The sequence below is a fragment of the Lithobates pipiens genome, unplaced genomic scaffold, assembly GCF_037356315.1.
Source record: "Lithobates pipiens isolate NorthernLeopardFrog02 unplaced genomic scaffold, aLitPip1_a1.2 Scaffold_18, whole genome shotgun sequence".
Taxonomy (NCBI): domain Eukaryota; kingdom Metazoa; phylum Chordata; class Amphibia; order Anura; family Ranidae; genus Lithobates; species Lithobates pipiens.
This window is the reverse complement of record NW_027507758.1, coordinates 52231914-52244009: the sequence shown is the minus strand read 5'-3', so window position 1 is coordinate 52244009 and position 12096 is coordinate 52231914. Positions and strand designations below refer to the sequence as shown.

Genomic DNA, 12096 nt, shown 5'->3' with positions numbered 1-12096 from the left:
ATCAGATTGGAGATAGGCATGTGTAAAAAGACACAAATCCGTCTACCTCTGCCGCTCTATAGAGGTGAATGGAATGCCTGATTGGGTCTGCCTGAAAAACGGACATGCGGACCCAATCAGACCAATCGTGTGAACGGGTCCTAAGGCTGCTTTCACACTGATGCCCTGTGGTTTACCTGCACCTCAACTGGCCTCAATTGTCATTTCTTCCTCAGGATTACTGCAGGTATCGCTGGCTGCTGCTGTCCCCCAGGTTGGTACAGCTGGCGGCTGCTGCTGTCCCTAGGGCAGGTATGGCTGGCGGCTGCTGCTGGCTGTCCTCCAGGGCTGGTACTGCTGATGGTGTCTGCTGGCTGGTTCTTCTGGTGAGTATTGCTGGCTGGTATTGCTGCGGTCCTGCTGGTGGGTACTGCTGCGGATCCTGCTGGTGAGCACTGCTGGCAGGTCCTGCTGGACCTAGTGGATGCAGTGGCGGAACTACCGCCATAGCGACCCACGCGGGCGCTATGGGGCCCGCAGCCGAGTTGGGGGCCTGGTGAGTGGTGTTAGTGGGGGGGTGCTGGCCGCTCCGGGTGACACGCTGGAGTAGCGGCAGCCGCCCGCATCACTAACACTGCTCTCTGTAGTGCGGGTGCAGGGACACAGCAGCACGGACCGTAGCCGCCTCCCCCTCCTCTCTGTTTACATCCACAGAGGAGGAGGAGCTTACGCTGGAGGGACACACACGGCACTGTGTATCAGCGCTGAGCGCTGTTCTGAGGTATGGGGGGGGGGGGGTCTGCACTGAGTTCGGGTCTGCACTGAGTTCGGGTCTGCTGCACTGAGGAGGGTCTGCACTACTGAGGGGAGTCTCTACTGAGGGGGGTCTACACTACTCGGGGGTCTGCACTGACGGGGTCCTGCACTACTAGGGGGGTCTACACTACTGAGGGGGTCTGCAATACTGAGGGGGGTCTGCACTGAGGGGGAGTCTACATTACTGTGGGGGGGGGGTCTGCACTACTGTGGGGGGAGCCTGCACTACTGAGAGGGAAGTCTGCACTACTGAGGGGGAGCCTGCACTACTGAGGGGGGTCTGCACTACTGAGGAGGGGTCTGCACTACTGAGGAGGGGTCTGCACTACTGAGGAGGGGTCTGCACTACTGAGGGGAGTCTGTACTGAGAGGGGGTCTGCACTACTGAGGGGGGGTCCTGCACTACTGAGGGGGGTCCTGCACTGAGGGGGGTCTACACTACTCGGGGGTCTGCACTGAGGGGGGTCTGCACTGACGGGGTCCTGCACTACTAGGGGGGTCTACACTACATAGGGGTCTGCAATACTGAGGGGGGTCTGCACTGAGGGGGAGTCTACATTACTGTGGGGGGGTCTGCACTACTGTGGGGGGAGCCTGCACTACTGTGGGGGAAGTCTGCACTACTGAGGGGGAGCCTGCACTACTGAGGGGGAGCCTGCACTACTAGGGGGGCTGCACTACTGAGGGGGGTCTGCATTACTGAGGGGAGGTCTGCACTACTGAGGGGAGTCTGCACTACTGAGGGGGGAGTCTGCACTACTGAGGGGGGAGTCTGCACCGCTGGGGGGGTGTCTGCACTGAGGGGGGTGTCTGCACAGAGTGGGGTCTGTAATGGGGGGGTGTCTGCACTACTGAGGGGTGTTTGCACTGAGGGGTGGGCGTCTGCACTACTCGGGGGGGTCTGCAGTACTTAGGGGGGAGGTGTCTGCAATGCTGGGGAGTGTCTGCAATGCTGGGGGATGTCTGTAATAAGGGGGGTGTCTGTACTGCTGGGAGGTCCTGCACTGAGTGGGGGTCTGTAATGGAGGGGTGTCTGCACTACTGAGGGGGGAGTCTGCACTACTGAGGGGGGTCCTGCACTGAGGTCGGTCTGTACTGAGGGGGTGGTCTGGACTGGGGGGGGTGTCTGCACTGGGAGGTATTTGTACTGCTGGGGTGGTCCTGCACTGAGGGGGGGTCTGTAATGGGGTGGTGTCTGTACTAAGTGGGGTGTCTGTACTTGGGGGGAACTGTACTAAGGGGGGTGTCTGCACTGCTGGGGGGTCTGTACTACTGAGGGGGGTCTGTACTGCTGGGGGGTCCTGCACTGAAGGGGGGTGTCTGCACTGGGGGGGTCTGTACTAAGGGGGGTCTGCACTGAGGTAGGGGGTGTCTGTACTAAGAGGGGTGTCTTTACTGCTGGGGGGTCTGTACTGAGGGGTGTCTGTACTGCTGGGGGGTCTGCACTGTACTGATGGAGGTCAGCAATGCGTGTCCTTCAGGGGCTGCATACAGTATACTGCATACTTTGTTGTTCGAAATGAATATAAGCTGTTGCCTGGGTACTGTGCCACATGGGTGAGGTAATCTGTTGTTCAATGGTATTAGTTAATTTTTTTTTTGGGGGGGGGGCCCCATACAACATTTTGCTATGGGGCCCTGTGATTTCTAGTTACGCCCCTGAGTGGATGGTATGGTTGGTGGGTATCCCTGGTGGATGGTATGGCTGGTGAGTATCCCTGGTGGACGGTACTGACACTACTGGTGGGTATCCCTGTGGATAGTACAGGTGGTGGGTATCCCTGGTGGATGGTACTGCTGGTGAGTACCCTGGTGGATGGTACTGGCACTGCTGGTGGGTATCCCTGGTGGATGGTATGGCTGGTTGGCGGGTATCCCTGGTGGGTACTACTGGCACTACTGGAAGGTATTCCTGGTGGATGGTATGGCTGGTGGAAATCCCTGGTGAAGGGTATGGCTGGTGGGTATCCTTGGCGGATGGTACAGCTGGTGGGTATCTGTGGTGGGTACTGCTGGCACTGCTGGTGGGTATCCTTGGTGGATGGTACGGTTGATGGGTATCCCTGGTGGATGGTATAGCTGGTGGGTATCCCTGGTGGATGGTACTGCTGGTGGGTACCCTGGTGGCATTAATGAGCATCAATGTGACCGGAGCTGGAGAAAGCATGCGGCTGCAGTAGAGAGCAGAGCCAATGGCTTCCTGTATCAGAAACTCGTGATCTGGGCTTGCCGACCCACCATTTCAAAGCAGGAGATGGCGGGCCACATCAAAGGGCACCGTGGTCCACATGTGGCCTGTGGGCCAGAGTTTGGGCACCCCTGCTTTATTGCATATACAGGCTGTTTTACTGTTGTGGGTGTAGTAATGCTTTAATAGTTTATTTGTATCAAGTAACAAATTGGAAAGTAAAAAAAAGTAAACAGAAGAGAAATCCAAATCAATTCAATATTTTGTGTGACCGTCCTTTTGCCTTCAAAGCAGCATCGATTCATCAGTACTGTAGTTTGCAGTCCAATCCACAAAACACAGAAAAAAACATTCTATTAATTCCATGTTAGAGATAAAAGAGGGAAAGTCCTTATTTGTAGTATAACAAGGAAAGTGGGTATAGAACTCTGTACTTTTGCCTTGTTGAAGGACTGGATAGATTAGACATACATTGTGTGTTGTAAGTCACAAATCAATCACCAGATGATTACCATACAATTCATTTACAAGACACTATAGTAATAGCCGCACGTCACCAGTGCTTGTGCACACAGTTTATGAAGGAACTCGGCAGGTAGGTTGTTCCAAACATCTTGGAGAACTAACCACAGATCTCCTGTGGATGGAATCTGCCTTAAATCCTTCTGTCTCTTCGTGTAATTCCAGACAGACTCCATGATGTTGAGGTCAAGGCTCTGTGAGGCCAAAGCATCACTTCCAGGACTCCTTGTTCTTCTTTACACTGAAGATAGTTCCTAATGACATTGGCTGTATGTTTGGGATCGTTGTCCTGCTGTAGAATAAATTTAGGACCAATCACACACCTCCTTGATGGTATAGCGTGATGGATAAGTATCTGCTTGTATTTCTCTGCATTGAAGACCCCATTGATCAGGCAACATTGAGGACCGAAGACGCAATGGTCGGCCAAGGAAAACTTAATGTAGGAGATTTGTAGCCACACCAACTATTGATTTGACGTTGATTTTTCTTCTGTTCGCTCACATTGCATTTTGTAAATTGATACAATAAAAAATGTAAAATATATATTTTTGAAAGCATTCTTACATTAGAGCATTTATTAATACCAGCCTAAAATGTTTGCATAGTACTGTATATACCAGTGACCTCTTTGAGGCTTTACAAAGAAAACTTTGAACTATCTGGAGTATTTTCCAGAGGATAGGACAGTTTGTCAAGTCAATGTAGACTCATGGACACAATTTGTGCCTTTTTATGTTTTTAAAACAATATGGTCATCTAGGCCATTATATACAATTATATATAGTACATTTAATAAAGATATTTGTATTTTGATATATATTTTGATATATACTGAATATATAGGGTTGTGATACAGTGATACCTAAAGCCCTTTGTATAAAGTCCCATATGAATATTAGAAATGAAAACAAGATGTCCTCCAAATACAATTTCTTATGATTAACTTTTAAAACATTTGTTGCTCAGAGGATAGAAACTTTACCTCCCATGTACATTTAATATTCTGGTTTATCCACCTCTACTGTACCTCTGGTTCACACTTTTTCTGATATGTCATCTATACGTGAGAAGCAGTCACAGAAGTACAGTTATGTATTAATTTATGTTTTACTGGCAGAAAATACTATTGACTGGGATAGGGTCATCTCTAAGATACAGACACGTCCAATTCAAGATAAAGATAAGAAAAACTACGAGAGGACAATCACATTTTTTTTCATAAAGGTTATACAAAAGAAAATTTAAACTCTGGTGGAACATTGCATCATCTAAAATACATGCTGTATGAGAGAGAACATCTGTCCATAAGGATTGCATGTACAGATTTTCCCACATATGTCACACATAAATGAAACCTTGAAACAATGTTGGGAAAGTAATTTGGAATCTTGTTGCAAACAAATGGTGCATACCTTATGCCTTTTTTATTACACATATTGAGCAAGAAGAAGTTCAAAACTTTCTTTGAAATTGACCATCTAAATGAAAAGTACCTCCATGGGTATAATAAACACTAACCAGAAAATATTGTAAAAATAAACGCTTTTATTGATCACAAAATCTTAAAAAGCTTTGTTTAAAAACATATCTGTAAAACCATCTTCCATGGTGATGTTTGTCCTAGCTTTGGGATTTGATTTACTGGACCAATGGGTTTCGTGGTACAACCCGCTTCATCAGGGCCTCAGATCCTGTTACATAATACTGTAGTAATATAAATAAAACGTGTAAAACAACAATCACTGAACAACATATTACATCACTTATTTTGTGGCATATTATCTCAAAGACATTTGAACAGATAATATGAAAAGTCATATCCATTAGGAATACTCACAGGAGGGGTGAATTAAATATTTAAAATGTAGTATAGTTAAAGACTATAACGCTGGGAAAGAATTATGTTTATAGTATGAATACTTGACAAGCAGTGGTCATGTATTATTTCCATGTATTATTTCACAGGTGACCACTACTTTTTTATTGCTAAGATAATTATTTCCCAATGTTATAGTCTTTAACTATACTACATTATAAAGATTTAATTCCCCCCTATTGTGAGTATTCCTAATGGATATGACTTTTCATGATATTATCTCTTAAAATGTCTTTGAGAAATATGTCACATAATACGTGATGTACAGTAATATGTTGTTCACTGATTGTTGTTTTACACTTGTTTTCTATATATTACTACAGTATTATGTAACAGGATCTGAGGCCCTGGTGAAGTGGGTTATCTTGTGATACGTGTTGGACCAGTAAATCAGGTCCCAAGGCCAGGACAAACATCACACTGGACGATGGTTTTACGAATATGTTTTTAAATAAACCTTTTTCAGATTTTGTGATATCTCAATAAAAGTATTTATTTTTATAATAATTTTCTGTTTAGTGTTTATTATATCTAAGTGTTTATTATATCCCAAAAATATATTATTGTATTTCAACAGTTGTTCCTCAGGGGATGGTACCTCTTTAGGGTAGTAATTATATAAAACTCTACCCCCCACACATAAATATCTTTGATATGAATGAATCTCCTATTTATACAAAAAAATAATAATCTTGCACTAAAAGTGCCAAAGGATTGATGAATGACAGCAGTAATCACAAATACCTACACACCTGTTATTAAGTACATACAAAATAAGCAATCTATGTTGCGCTATAAAAATAAATAATAATAATCCATATCATGTGCCTATCACAAACTAAAAAAAACACTTAGTAATGTGCATATATAGACACATAAATAATAATAAAAAAAGTGATCAAGTGCATTAAATACAGTGAATAAATAATATAAAAATTGACAGTTCATAATAAAGCCCCATAGAAGAAAAGTGCAAAATCAAAGTCCTTCATGTGAATAGGTGCCTTCAATCAGGGAGAAAAGGACACCTGAAGATCATAAAAGATTCCACTTCCTTAAACATCTCTGTGCACCAAACCACCAGTGACACTCAGATCTGCCTACCAGAAAGCTAGACCTCAAATTATAGGAGGTCTAGCAGTGAATGTAAGGAAAAATCCAGATCATGGATGGGAGTTGAACCACTGTTTCCACAGCCAGACGCTTATACCACTACTTTGTAGCCGATCACATTAAGATATTCCATCGATCAAGCACATAGCATATACCACATAAAAGAAGAAGGAAAATCGCTCATAGTGCAGTATTAAAACACAGTTTTTTTGTGCATTACAGTATCCTATTCACATATTGTAAAAAACATGTCACAGATACAGAATCTAACATCCTGGCAGGCATGATGACGTCACTGCTGTAACTCCCCTACACATTTCGTTCAAAAAGACACCATCACTGGGGCTACGGAGATCTATTTATATCCAAAAAGTACAGGATTTAAAAAAAACAACAACTTTGTAGTACTAATAAAGGGAAGAAGGAACAGAAATTTAGGAAATATCTATAAACATATAAGGCAGGCTAGGCCTGTAAGGGGAAATGTAAATTGTATCCCAGGAATCCCAAAAAACATAAAAAAAATGTATTTACAGAAACTACAGTTGAGGGTATGGGGTCAAATAATTCATCTTAAACATCAGGACATGAAAGTGTCAAAAAGACACACTATAAAAATCACAAAATTCTCTATCAAAGCAGATCTTGGAATGGTCATATAAACACAAAAAAAGCGCAAACATTTCACTTCTCCCTTACCGGACCACAACAGCACGCTTCCTCTGCAAAACCCCCAGGCGGTTGAAATACAGATACTCCTATTGCACAAGTTATGCCAAACTCCACAACATAGTCTACTGAAAGTACACATTCCTCTGTGGGATTTTTATCATCTTCTTTTTCTGCACCACAAAATCTGTTTCAATTCCGAATATACAACTTTTTGATATTAAACACTCATACACAAAATTTGGGAAATTTAGACCGATTTGTATTCAAGAGAACTTAAAACAACATGACAATAAGGTGATTCATTTGTCCTTGAGAAATTTATGTATATATCTGAATATTTATTTTAAAAGAAGATTTTATTTTTTGTTCTCAAAAAAAACAAAGACAAATTAGAGACAATTAAAGTCCATAATGTGTTTACCACAAAAAACATTTTAAGTTATTTTTATGCAAAAAAAAAAAAGAAGATGCTCCCTTGGGAGGTCTAATAGATGATGGGGAGAACCTCAGTAGAATAGAGTACAAGGGCTCTTAAAATGTTAAATGAGCTATGGGAAGAAGGGAATGAAAGGGACAAAGAGAAAATGAATGTAAATGAGGGTGTTGTGAAGAAACAACCAAGTGAAGAATAATTTTAGACCTCCATTGTTTATGTTCCATAATTTGCCCTGAACGCCAACGTTGCTACCTCAGCCGAGTGAGGGATATTGATCAACTACAGTTGTATGCAGTTAGGAACCCCTGACAATTGCCACGATTGTCATTTATAAATATTTGGATGTTTGAATCAGCAATTTCATTTTGATCTATTAAATAACTGAAGGACACAGTAATATTTCAGTAGTAAAATTAGGTTTATTGGATTAACAGAAAATGTGCAATATGCATCAAAAAGAAATTAGACAGGTGCAGACATTTGGGCACCCAACAGAAAAATCACATCAATATTTAGTAGACATGTGCATTAGTTTTCGTCCGAATGCATATTCATCCGAATTTCGGGTATTTTCGTTATCCTTTTAACAAACGATAACGAACGTGCAGAATCCGAAAACCGAAAGATCCAATATAAACAAATGCTTTATTTTCGTTTTCGTTGTGACAACAGTTCGATATACTGTAGATAGGAGATTCGACATAACGCCGACATTACAGAGACAATAGCAAAAAAGGTTGAATGTGCTTAACCTAACTCTATTAGTCCAAGATTATTCGACATGAAGATTCGACGAAGCAGTCGCTGCGAGTGGACATTTATGGTCAAATGCTCTGCCCATAGGCTATAGAAGAATTCTAATGTTGGCTGACTAGTAATACTAATTAACCACTTGCTTACTGGGCACTTAAACACCCTTCCTGCCCAGACCAATTTTCAGCTTTCGGTGCTCTCACACTTTGAATGACAATTACTCAGTCATGCAACACTGTACCCAAATGAATTTTTTGTCCTTTTTTTCCCACAAATAGAGCTTTCTTTTGGTGGTATTTGATCACCTCTGGGTTTTTATTTTTTGCGCTATAAATGAAAAAAGACCGAAAATTTTGAAAAAAAACGCATATTTCTTTGTTTCTGTGACAGAATTATTCAAATTATTAATTTTTCTTCATAAATGTTGGCCACAATTTATACTGCTACATATCTTTGGTAAAAATAACCCAAATTAGTGGATATTATTTGGTCTTTGTGAAAGTTATAGAGTCTACAAGCTGTGGTGCGAATCGCACAAAATTGATCACATCTGATGTACTGGTGGCCTATCTCACTTCTTGTGACCAACAAGTCAGGAAAGTACAAATACCCCCCCAAATGACCCCTTTTTGGAAAGTAGACATTCCAAGGTATTTAGTAAGATGCATAGTGAGCTTTTTGATGTTGTCATTTTTTTCCCACAATTCTTTGAAAAATTACGATTTTTCATTTTTTTTCTCTCCACAAAATTGTCATTGTAATAGGTTATTTCTCTCACATGGCATGTGTATACCACAAATGACACCCCCAAAAAAATTCTGCTACTCCTCCTGAGTATTACAATACCACATGTGTGGGACTTTTTCACAGCCTGGCCACATAGAGAGGCCCAACATGCAGGGAGCGCCATCATGTGTTCTAGGAACATAAATTACACATCTAACTTGTTGACTACTTATTACACTTTTGAAGCACCAGGACAATGACACATGACACTGATGACAGATGGCACTGATACGTGGCAATGATGACACTTATACGTGGCACTGATGACATGTGGCACTGATGACAGATGGCATTAATATGTGGCATCTGTCCCCGGGGGACACGGCAAACACAGAACTTCCCCGATGCGTGCCCGTGGCGGCGCGCATTGTGGAAGTAAACATTAGGACGTCCAGGGACGGCCACCCGGACGAAAGCGCCTGCTCTACGGCCGTCATTCGGCTATAGGGCGGGCGCGAGGTGGTTAATAAATATAATTATTACTCGACCCTCAACTTTAACCAGATTCCCAGTACTGCCACTGGCCACACAACCTCCACCAAATTTTACTGTGGGTAGCAAGTGTTTTTCTTGGAATGCTGTGTTATTTTGCCACAATGCATAACGCCCCTTGTTTTTACCAAATAACTCAATCTTTGTTTCATCAGTCCCCAGCACCTTATTCCAAAATGAAGCTGGCTTGTCCAAATGTGCGTTTGCATACCTCAAGTGACTCCGTTTGTGGCATGTGTGCAGAAAAGGCTTTGTTCGCATCACTCTCCCATACAGCTTCTCCCTGTGCAAAATGCGCAGAATTATTGAAGGATGTACAGTGACACCATCTGCAGCAAGTTGATGTTGTATGTCTTTGGAGGTGGTCCATGGGCTGTTTTTGACCGTTCTCACCATCCTTCACCTTTGCCCCTCCAATATTTTATGTGGCCTGCCACTTTTGGCCTTAAAAATTACTGTGCCTGTGGTCTTCCATTTCCTCACTCTGTTCCCCACAGTGGACACTGACAGCTTATATCTCTGTGATAACTTTTTATAGCCTTCACCTAAACCATAATGAAGAACAATCTTTGTTTTCAGGCCATTGGAGAGTCGTTTTGGGGCCCCCATGTTGCCACTCTTCAGAGAAAAGTCAAAGAGAGCAACAACCTTTTCTCATGATTGGATGCACCTGTCTATGAAGTTCAAGACTTAATGAGCTCATCAAACCAATTTGATATATTTATAAATGACAATCATGGAAATGATCAGGGGTTCCTAAAGGTTTGCATACAACTGTATTTGTGAATATGATCAAGAAAGAAAATCTGAATGACAGAGAATTAGAATACTTAGAAGTTCTTTGTAGGTGTAGTCCTATTACAATATAACTGGCTGACAAGGGTGACACCGTGTTAATCAGGGCCAAAAGTAAATATGTGTGAAAAAATATTGAAAAACAAAGAAATGGTATGTTAGAATACCACAACAAACTATTATGAAGTATTAAAATTATTTTTTGGGATTGTTCACTTAAAGTGGAAGTAAACTCCCCTATCGTTTTCAGCCAAGGAAGCTGCCATCTTTGCCTCTGTTTAACCTTCAACTGCTATGGTGCTGCACATGTGATTCGTTATGACACCAGCCATTCGATGGTTTGATAGTTTGGCTGAGAGCACAGCCAATGTGCAGTTAGCAGTCCCGGCATGCCTTTTTTTTTTTTTAACTGTTTAAATCGATGGGTTTACTTCCACTTTAACTAAAAAAGTTATAGGTAAGGATATATTCTCCATTTTAAAAGTTACAACCCTAACCTGAATATTTCTATGGCTTGCCAAAGGTGTATAAGCCTATAACTATCTCACCTGGTAGGCAAATCCTCTCAGGATGTGGATCACTTACCAAAAAAATAATTCTTCACTTAAACAACATATCATCACTCAACTAGCAGTGCGGCTGTTCTCTCTGGTGGTTTTCCTTGCGGCCCCCTCTGCTGGTCGGCTGGGATCTGTGCCAACTGGCTGCACACCGGACTGACTACCTTTAGGACTGCCTATTGCTGAACTTTACTATGATGGATATGATGAGCCTTTCCCCTTCTTACTTCTAGTAAGTGTGTTTTTATCCTTGGGCAATAAAATAGTCTTGTGTTACTGCACTTAGAAGCACTTTCTGTTTATTTTTTATTGCCAGAGATTGGCTTCCCTCTTGGAGTGCTGCGCAAGTGTCATCCTAGTCACCTGATCCGCACTACCATCCCTGTGGACAATTATCTCTGGCTACTCCTGAAATCCAGAGCGCCCTTCTTCTCACCACTTTGTTTAAAAAAAGTGATTACTTGGTACATAGCCACTTTTAGAAACATAAACTGTGATAACTTTAATCTTGTAAAGTTGTAATCCTTGATCATGGCTCTATCTCAGGGTTCCTTTAGAGGTTGCTAGGGGTTCCTTGAGTAATGAGCTATTTCTGCCTCTCAGATAAGTTCCCACTGACACCATTGGCCTTTTTAGCTATCTGTAAGGGGGTAATTCTTCCCAATGACCACAAGTATAGGGAGCATTCTTCCCACTGACCAACACACTAATGCATCATGAGTTGTAGAAATTGTCATTTTTAGCAGAGGTTCACTGAGCCCAGAAAGTTATTTCAAGGGGTTCTCTGTGTTGAAAAGGTTGAGAAAGGCTGCTCTAATATAACTGCTAGAAATTTCTGAGCTCTAATAGCTAGATGCATTGCGTGACACACTGCACAATTGTTCATTTAGGTCCTGGATAGAATCCATAAAAATTAGAGAAGAAGCAAAAATAACAAGAGTTTATTAAAACTGGAAAGCAAGTGGTTCTATAGATTGAGATCATATGTTCCACTAAGCCTGAATAATAAATTCAATACATCGTGCCTGTTTTTTGTTTGTGAGGTGGGCATTCTCAAATAATTGAATTTTTTTTTTAACATGACTCAACACTTTTTTTATTGCTT

The 12096-nt window shown here is 42.2% G+C and overlaps 2 long non-coding RNA genes across 2 annotated transcripts in view; one reads left to right on the top strand and one right to left on the bottom strand.

The window, feature by feature from the left end:
* LOC143990051 (uncharacterized) overlaps positions 1–7278 on the bottom strand; it is a 29643-nt gene extending 22365 nt beyond the window's left edge. Inside the window, exon 1 of the long non-coding RNA XR_013277124.1 lies at positions 7197–7278. This is a non-coding gene — a long non-coding RNA (uncharacterized LOC143990051). The remainder of the gene's footprint in view (positions 1–7196) is intronic.
* On the top strand, positions 3442–4051 carry LOC143990050 (uncharacterized). Its single transcript, XR_013277123.1, has 2 exons — positions 3442–3578; positions 3671–4051. It is a non-coding gene; the product is annotated as an uncharacterized LOC143990050 (long non-coding RNA).
* Positions 7279–12096: the final 4818 nt, after the last annotated feature.